Source organism: Lepeophtheirus salmonis, unplaced genomic scaffold (assembly GCF_016086655.4).
Source record: "Lepeophtheirus salmonis unplaced genomic scaffold, UVic_Lsal_1.4 unplaced_contig_8566_pilon, whole genome shotgun sequence".
Lineage (NCBI taxonomy): Eukaryota > Metazoa > Arthropoda > Copepoda > Siphonostomatoida > Caligidae > Lepeophtheirus > Lepeophtheirus salmonis.
This window is the reverse complement of record NW_027296419.1, coordinates 1-8,338: the sequence shown is the minus strand read 5'-3', so window position 1 is coordinate 8,338 and position 8,338 is coordinate 1. Positions and strand designations below refer to the sequence as shown.

General features: G+C 32.6%; 1 pseudogene; it reads right to left on the bottom strand.

Annotated features, from left to right (window-relative positions):
• Window positions 1–581: 581 nt before the first annotated feature.
• Window positions 582–1,457, bottom strand: LOC139907558 (low choriolytic enzyme-like; annotated as a pseudogene).
• Window positions 1,458–8,338: the final 6,881 nt, after the last annotated feature.

The following is an 8,338-nucleotide window of genomic DNA, read 5'->3' as shown; positions in this document are numbered from 1 at the left end:
TATCAAAATATAAAATAATTTCAATTACACAGCCTTCATTATCATAAAATTAGTGAGTGTTCAAATTTCATTGGTCCACTCGGTATAATTATATTTAATAAATCTCTCTTCCATGTCTACTGTCTCCGAATTCATATGATTTCATTGACATTAAAATGAAGTACAGTTGAATTAATAAATAAATTTTCAATTATTATAATAAACATCATTTTTCTATTATTATTTATCAATTATCAACTCTGCATAATACAGCCCCAGTTAGAAAGTGATGAAAATCGTGTATTTTTTGGTCATGTTAAAAAAAGAAACCGCAAATCATCATGGTAACCCTGACAGTTAGGAAATTGTTTTGTAGGAGAGAAAAAATAACGCTCATGACGTTTTATTGTATCATCTATAATTAGCTATGTCATAAGCTACAGGTATTTTGCAAACTCTTAATAATGAAAATTTCATTTTTTGGTTGGAGCATTTCATCAGATAATCCTCATGTATGAATAATTAATGGGTAACATATAACTTTAAGCAGATTATATAACTTTATTAAGTTAGGAAATAAAATCATTATTGGTCCTAAAACTTTATGATTTAGACGTTGAAGATGCTTGAGTTGTGGTAGAACGTGCTGGAGGTGTAGGTGCTGGAGTTGTAGTAAAAGCTAGAGTATCATATTGGTATTCATATGCTAATTTGGTTTTTTGAAAATCCAAACTGGTCATTCTACTTCTGTTGGGAATTTGAGCGGTTGTAGACTTTTCAATGTAATAGTGTTTTTACCATTAGTTGAAAAGCTAGGTAAATAAATAAACTTACAAAAGATCGGCCAAAGTTTTAAAAAGAAAACTAACTATGTAAGTCCATAGTACATAATGGATCCATAATCGTAGTCCAATCCAAAGGCTGACGCTCTAAATATAGAATAAACAATTCTCATATTGATCAACGCTTTCACTTCTACAATATGGAATACTAGCAGATTCATTATCCCCAAGAGCTCTCCAAAAGATACTGTAGGTTTCACTTTTTATATTTTCCCAGTTAATTTTAACATAATGGTCTCGATTTGGTATTGTTTGTTCATGAGCAAATCCAAGGATGTGGAGCAATTCATGAGTAATAACGCCCAATACCTATCAAAAACATACTAATAATTGATTTTTACATAACGAAAATCGTCGTACCACACAGCCAAGGGTCTTTAAATGAAGTTCATTTATTTTTCTCCTACGATTATAGCCAAGGTTAGAGAAGCATCCCTCTCCACCATTGAAGATATCTACATAATTTTCTTCATTTGTTCTTTCAACAAATGTGATACATGTTCGATCCAAAATGTGCTTAATAGAATCCAAGATCATTTGTCATTGACATGAAGAGAAATCTGAACTGATTGTGTAGGGGACCATTCTATGAGGCCATTGATTAATTTGTCCTCCAATAAAGTTCCTAAAATACATAGCTGATCTATCGTAAGATTTTAACAGCACTATGCTGAAGTATAATGCGTGCATAACAATAAATTTGATGCAACATATCACTATTACAATGCCATCTACCCATTGGAACTAGGCTTATCATAATATTTTATCACATGAGTACTTCTCTTGTTCGAGACCCATGAAAAAAAGGCATGTTTTCTTCGTAAATGCATGTGAGAGAGCAGTAAGGGAAAATGGCTTTGTTGATGATCATGACAATACTGAGTAGAAGTCGTTTGGAAGATGCTAGGGTACCCACGTTTTTATTCAAGATTTTTATAATATCTTTAAACCAATCAGATTCACTCCTTAACAACGATTCCAACAACCCTTGTGATATATATTTCGACCCTACCTACTGGCACACTTCACTAACATTGAGTAGCATTGGTATGCCGTAGCATTTTCACACGGCCACTAAAACCCACATTAATTATTGTTATTTTTTTTAAATGTTGTACAAATAATAAAAGGTTCATGTATACTGAAACGTTAAGCGTTCAATTAAAAAAAAAGTTCATATATAGTTTTGTGTTGGGTGAGAACAGTTGTGTGTTATAGCGTTTCATAATGGAAGTAAAAAAAAGAGAAATTTCGATACAATCTTCAATATCACTACGACCAAGATGAAAAAGCGGAGAAAGTGGCAATAAAAAGTACTGTTTTTGGGCTTAATATACCATTTAATACAACAACAAATCAGTGGTTCAAAGGATTATGTTTTAGTAATGGATGTTGAAGATGAGGCACGCCCTGGTAGGCCAATCATAGGAAAAGTCGATAAAGTAATGGAAACTTCGAGTTGGACTAGTATGTGAGCACTTATTCCATTGGTCGAGAACTGAAAATGAGCCAGGAAGCCGTTTGTATTGTAACGATTTGCATTAAGATGGTCGTAAGAAAAACCTAGATGTATGGGAGCCACACGAATTGACACAAAAAAACCATTTGGATCGGATTAAAGTTTACAACTCTTTGTTGGAACGTAACAAAATCGATCTATTTTTGAAGTGTATGGTTGTAGTGATGAAAATGGGCTACAGTCCAAAACAATACCCAAAAAAAGATTGTAGTCAAACCACGGTGAAGCAGGTCAAACGATTGTCAAACCCAGATTAAATCCAGAAAAGGTTAGGCTTTGTGATTGGTTGTATTGCAGAGGAATCATCACAATGAATTGCTCCCATCGGGCATAACACTCAATTCTCGCTTATGTTGTCAACAACTCACCAGATTGAAATAGGTGATTGACCAGAAGTGACCCGAATTGGCCAAAAAATATTTGTTGTATTTCATCAAGACAACACCAGGTTACAGTCATCTTTAATGACACGCCCAAAAGGAGGTTCTATTGCAGCCACCGTATAGTCTAGATCTTGCACCAAGTGATTATCACATTTTCTAGTATTTGCTAAAATTTTCTTGATGGTACAAAAATGGCCTCAAGAAAAGCTTGTGAAAATGAGCTGGTCAAGTTTTTTTACCAGTAGGAACGATGACTTCTTTATCAAGGAATAATGAAATTGCTTAAACATAAACAAATGTTATCCAACAAAACAGTGCATGATTGAGATAAATCGGATAATCCTAACTAAGTTAATTTTATTGTCAAAATAAATCGTAAAAACGCTCAGAACTTTTTACTTCAAATATTATTAAAATGTGAAGGTATGGTGAATCTATCAATTAATATTTGTTACAGACAAGTAATTGGTGTAGCTTAGTAATTCATCATGTTAACGAATTAATTATGTTGTGGGTACTTATTGGTCAACTTAAGAATTATTCATAAGAACTTTCTGTATTCACATTATGATGACTTTAGAACTAGACTTACAAAATTTGAGCTAGCGCAGGAGAATGGGATCTCAGGATGGATAGGAATCCAAAGTAAATTGGGTTCGAAAATTCAAAACTGTTATCACTGTGGAAGAAACGTATCGAAAAGCATGGTATCATAGAAGATGTCGAGGGTCCAATGCTATGCATATTGTACCAAAGAAAAACAAGGACGAAGTGATAATAGTATTAAACTACAGAATATATATGTTGAGCGAATAAATCACCCTTTTCCAACCCCGAGTAAAATAACAAAATCAATTCCACATTGTACAAACGAATTCTTTATACTAGACGCAGTTAAAGGATACTGGCAGGTTCCCATTGATGAAAGTAGAAAGTCCTTCAAACTTTCCTCACAAATGGGAGGGGCAGAGATTTACGAGAGCTGCAATGGATCTACGTATGTCGGGAGACGATTCTCGCTAGAGGGAAGACATTGCACGCAGAGAGAATAGGAGTCTGGAATTATTTATCTTTGGAGGTACAAACTTACATTGGAAACATTGGCAATGAGATACTTGCTCAGATCATTGCATATCAATGTAACTCCATTCATGTTGGAGGCAAGGTCCGAAATGACCAAATCTGAAAAACACAGTTAGGAAAAGTCCTACACTTTGATGTGGATCACGCAGTATCTGAAGATCTGAAAGCTATTGAGTGCACCCTAAAAGTGGGGTCTGCAGAAAAAGTGTGCTTTCAAGACCCTCGAAACGCGCCCGTAACTCAAAAAAGTGAGGATAGTGTGGAAAAGGTGACAGATCAAGATTGAAATCGTGAACCATGGGTTGATAAGTTTAATCAAGACACAAAAACTACCATTGTTTATGATAGTACAAGTAGTTCACGGAGGAAATTGTAACTGTATGTGTTGATGCTAGTACTAATACATATAATTGTAAAGATACACCAATGGCCAAGGAAACTGGAAGTGTTAGAGAAACATCCTACTGGATTGTCAGATGAGCCAGGGGAAGATCTACTGAATCAAGCAGCAGGTGTGAAAGACCCTAAGAAAAATTCAAATGTTTATTAAAAAAGTCGTTATGGCAAAAAGTAGTCATACATATATTCATTCATCGAATTGGCTGCTAAAACTCTATTATTGGATAAACCCAAACAAAAGAAACCAAAATGATTAACGACTCTTATATCAACACTGCAAATCAGCTAACTCTGAAAATGTCTAATACCCTTAATGACAGAGCCATACCTCAATAACGGCCCAACAAAAAGACTCGCTCTAAGTGGGTATACATTCCATTGTAAACATAGGTAAAATCCAAGAGCATGCATTCAAACTATTAATCATTTACATGCATGGGTTGTCCCAGAATTCTCTGACAAAGATTTTTGCACAGTATGCTTAAAATATATCGTATATTTGTGCAGTTGGAGCGCCTCAGATACAGGGAAGATCAAAGAATGAAAAACACACATCATATGTTGAAAAAACCAAAACCGAAAAGATTGTCAAGGATTCGTGTCAAAACATCAACTTAATTGTTCAAGCCTACACAGGTCACTGTCTATTTTTGGCTCATCTGAGCAAATGGAAAAATACAAGCTCAATGCGCAGTATGTGCATGGAAGAACTACAAAGTGTAGACTACCATATTAACAGATTTCCATCCCTCTCATATGAGAGATATCAAGCCATGCGAGAAGAGGATAAAGATCTTTGTATTCTTAAATTTATAAAATGAAACAAATTATTAATAATAACAATAAAATTATATACTAATTAAGATCACTTTCTGCAGTACTAACACATATACGACTTTGTTTGGCCGAGTTCCTTGCCGTATCTATGCTATTTTTGTAATGTATGAATACTATTTTGTAATTTTATTTTTACTGCTCAGTCCCCAACAATAATCCTCCAACATTGCAGTCTTACACTTTCTTTGATACATTCTTGATATCATTCTCAGCTCGTCATTATTTTTCTTAACTGTGGCTCAACAAAAATGCCATCTTTTACTTTTTCATTGCTCATTTTTCGAAACTTTTCTTCCAGGTTTGCAAATCCTTTTCCATTCTTGTTCAAAGTTTTTACAAAAATTGCATTAAACCCTAATTTCATATTGAGTGGAAGAAGAAATATTTTTTGGATCAACGAGATAATTTTTCATAGCATTACACAAGAGAGGAAAAAGTTAGTATATTGTCGTTGTACATTATTACAGCCTTGAGGCTTGTCTTGGCAGAGTCAATAAAAAAACGCCCCTCATTGACTTAAAAATCAGAGCAAAGCTCCTTCATTACGGAATTGATTTCATTACAATAAACAATGCCCTCTTCAAGCGAGAAATTTTGTAGGACATCTGAATCTCGATTCCTGCAAAAACTGATTTTAGTCTCATTTGTCAGAGTATTCCATCCTTTCATCTTGAAGCTAAAATTTTGTTAGACTGTTTTGTTAGATGTAAATCTCGAATGAGATCCTGCCCCAATAAACCAGGGTTCTGTAAACAGTTTAAGTGGCCTTCCTTATATTCATCTTCTTATTTTTTGTTATTTTTTGTTTGTTTCGTGTCTACATCTCATTTATTGCAAATCAATATCAAGAAAATATAATAATCACAATAATAATAACTACATACATATATAGATTCATTAAAGTTCGTTAAAATAATGGAAGAAAATAAAAAAGACATTAGGAATAATTTAATTGTTGTAGTACTATGTGTATTGTAATTTGTACGTCCATATAGGGTCCTCAATTGGATGTTCAATTATTTCAATTTGATTCGGAGAAACCGGTACTGGATATTTTTCATCGTGATGAATTAATCTAAAACCGATTTCAAATTGGGATTTAACGCAGTATACCTGCTACTTTTGTCATGAAAAAGTACAATCATTGCTATGGTTTACTGACTCTCTCCATGTCATTGGTTAGCCAAAATACAGATGACAAGAACCATTATTTATCCAAATAGTAAGATTATTGACGCAGGATGTACAGCATGCATGTGTAGCCCAGATTTTATCCTAATCTCCAACTTTAAAACAAAAATAATACTTGTAAAATGTTTTGAGTATTGGCGTATAACGTCATTCTTGGTCATTGAATGTCAATTCAACACAAACAAAACAAAAATTGTATGGATTGTTTAAGCAGTTTGTTTCTTGTAGAATACGTATTTTACAAAAATTGTACAAAATTCTTCTTCGAATTTCGAAGATGAATTTATCATAAATAAAAACAAAGCAGCATTTGCTTTGAGGGTTATAAGTAAAGTGCATATGTACAATATTTTTACCATGATATAAGTTTTTTTTTTTGTATTTTTCTTAGCAGGGTTGATAGTATAAGGATAAAAGTATCGAAAAGCTAAAGTAAATTTGTGCACAAATGTTTATATGACATGTACCCCGACTACCAGGTTCATATTATAATCTTATGATCATATACATATGTTGTTCAATACAATGTATGTCATAGTTATTTAGTAATTTATAATATTCATGTCAGACTGAATTATCAACCTATGTTAGCATTTTTAGTCTGGAAGGGACAAGGTATCGTATAATCATCGTATTTGATATCATTTAAACTTTTGTTAATTCAAATATTAAAAAATTGTTTGAGAGTAACTTTTTTCAAAGACAGACACAAAGTTTTACTGCAGTTAAGTTTCACAATTAAGAAACATTAAGTTAAATAATTCGGATTATATCAAATTTCACTAATTGATATGGACGTAGATGCTAACTAGGATATTTAAGCAGATCAAACGAATTCACACCTTTTGAATAAAGATGCAACGAAAAATGATTTTCCAATAAATTCAAGATGACTAAATATTGACAGGGTAAACCCTCGAGGAGAAACTTATTACGATTGACGCAATTCATACATTATGTATAACAATCTCACTATTGAGGAACTCGATTAAAAAATATCTAATTCATCTTTATTCGGAAAGCTATATTCAATAGATTTGCTTTAAAATCAATAATATATTGACTTATTACATTATTCTGGTTTAGGAAAAATATGATATTCTAGGCACTTTCTAGGTCAAAGCAACAATTTCTCTCTTTCTTTCCCTCTCTGTCTCTTTCTTTCTTTCACTCTTTTAGCTAGGACATGCAAATATATGCACTTTTTTTATGGGATCAATTCCAAAATGAGTTTTATCCGTGAAATATTGTCGTGGTTTGATCTCAAATTGATAACAATATAGAGCGTTTTTTGTCAGTCTTTAAAAAAAATTAAAGTGCAGACTTTCAGCTATCAAATGAAATACTTTTAAACTTTTTGAATATATTCCTCTTGAAGCTATCAGCCTCTGAATAAAATCATCTATTTTCAACTTTAAACAATGATAACTAAAGTTATAAGTATGATACATACATTTTAAAATAGTCTTAATTTTCTTCAACATTGGGTGTTTAAATATATTCACGTAATGTACTTATCTTCAACACCAAGCCCTTACAAAAGTTTTGAACCTTTAAAAAAAGATGGCAATTTTATGAAGGTTACAAGGCAAATAGAGAAAAAGTAAGGTTAGATATGGAATCGGATCAAACTCTATCCAATTGAGCACATACTGCTCTATTGCTTAAAAAAGTGTGATTTTGTTGGATAATATAATTTTAGTTCAAATTAAATTCTAAGCTATACTCTTTTAATTGGGTTGGAATCAATATTTACACTTCCTAATCCAACAACAGATACCATTGCGCCACTGTCACATGTAGCTATTATAGTCTTGAAGTAATTTCCATGGACATTCAACACATCGATGATTAATTTATTCAGTTCAAATTATTTACTGGTTTATGATAGAAATAGAGTTTTATTCAAGACACCTGCACTCTCATGCATGGTGGCCTCTCATACTATATCTTGCACTTTCGACGCTTTTTCCAGGGCAAAATTTCCCATTCTTATGAAGGAATTGGAAACTATACCGTCTACACAATCTTTATTGGCTCTTGTTCCACGATCTCCTACTTTTAAAAAAAATTTAAATTAAAAAAAATATGTTATTTAGAAATTC